Raw genomic sequence first — 1,016 nt, forward strand, 5'->3', positions numbered from 1 at the left:
CTGCAGCGGAGTGTGCGCTGATATGAAACTTCCTGGCAGATTAAAACTGTGTACCGGACCGAGACTTGAACTCGGGACCTTTGCCTTTCGCGGGCAAGTGCTCTGCTAACTGAGCTACCCAAGCACGACTCACGCCCCGTCCTCACAGCTTTACTTCTGCCAGTACTTCGTCTCCTACCTTCCAAACTTTACAGAAGCTCTCCTCCATTCTGGAAACATCCCCCAGGCTGTGGCGAAGCCATGTCTCCGCAATATCCTTTCTTTCAGGAGTGCTAGTTCTGCAAGGTTCGCAGGAGAGCTTCTGTAAAGTTTGGAAGGTAGGAGACGAGGTGCTGGCAGAAATACAGCTCTGAGGACGGGGCGTGAGTAGTGCTTGGATAGCTCAGTTGGTAGAGCACTTGCCCGCGAAAGGCAAAGGTCCCGAGTTCGAGTCTCGGTCCGGCACACAGTTTTAGTCTGCCAGGAAGTTTCAGTTGGTAGGGTGTTTCTTCATGTGAAAGATATCTGCCGGCCGGAGTGGCCGAGCGGTTCTAGGCGCTACAGTCGGGAGCCGCGCAGCCACTACAGTCGCAGGTTCGAATCTTGCCTCGGGCATGGATGTGAGCGATGTCCTTAGGTTACTTACGTTTAAGTACTTCTAAGTTTTAGGGCACTGATGACCTCAGGAATTAAGTCCCAAAGTGCTCAGAACCATTCGAACCCTTTTGAAAGATATCTATTCCAATTTCGTGCCAGTCGCATAAGAATGGCGCTAGTAGCGCCACTGTGAGGATGCAAATCAAGTTTTCTTTAAATACATCCTGTAACGGTGGTGAGCGTTAGTTACTTTTGGCAATGGACGTGATGGGTTAACGTTAGTCAAGAACACCTTTCAGCAATTATCAACACCTCACTGAGTTTCATCGAGGTCCTGTCATAGGGCTACGGAAAGCTGAATATTCCTTCTGCGCTGTTGCACAAAGAGGTGACAGGAATATAGCCACTGTACACGATTGTTGGCAGCGGTGGTCGAGAGA

At 50.3% G+C, this 1,016-nt stretch overlaps 1 non-coding gene across 1 annotated transcript; it reads left to right on the forward strand.

The window, feature by feature from the left end:
• Positions 1-370: 370 nt before the first annotated feature.
• Trnas-cga lies at positions 371-445 on the forward strand. The gene has a single exon. It is a non-coding gene; the product is annotated as a tRNA-Ser (tRNA).
• The last annotated feature ends 571 nt before the right edge of the window (positions 446-1,016 follow it).

This window comes from Schistocerca piceifrons, chromosome 3, assembly GCF_021461385.2.
Source record: "Schistocerca piceifrons isolate TAMUIC-IGC-003096 chromosome 3, iqSchPice1.1, whole genome shotgun sequence".
NCBI lineage: Eukaryota > Metazoa > Arthropoda > Insecta > Orthoptera > Acrididae > Schistocerca > Schistocerca piceifrons.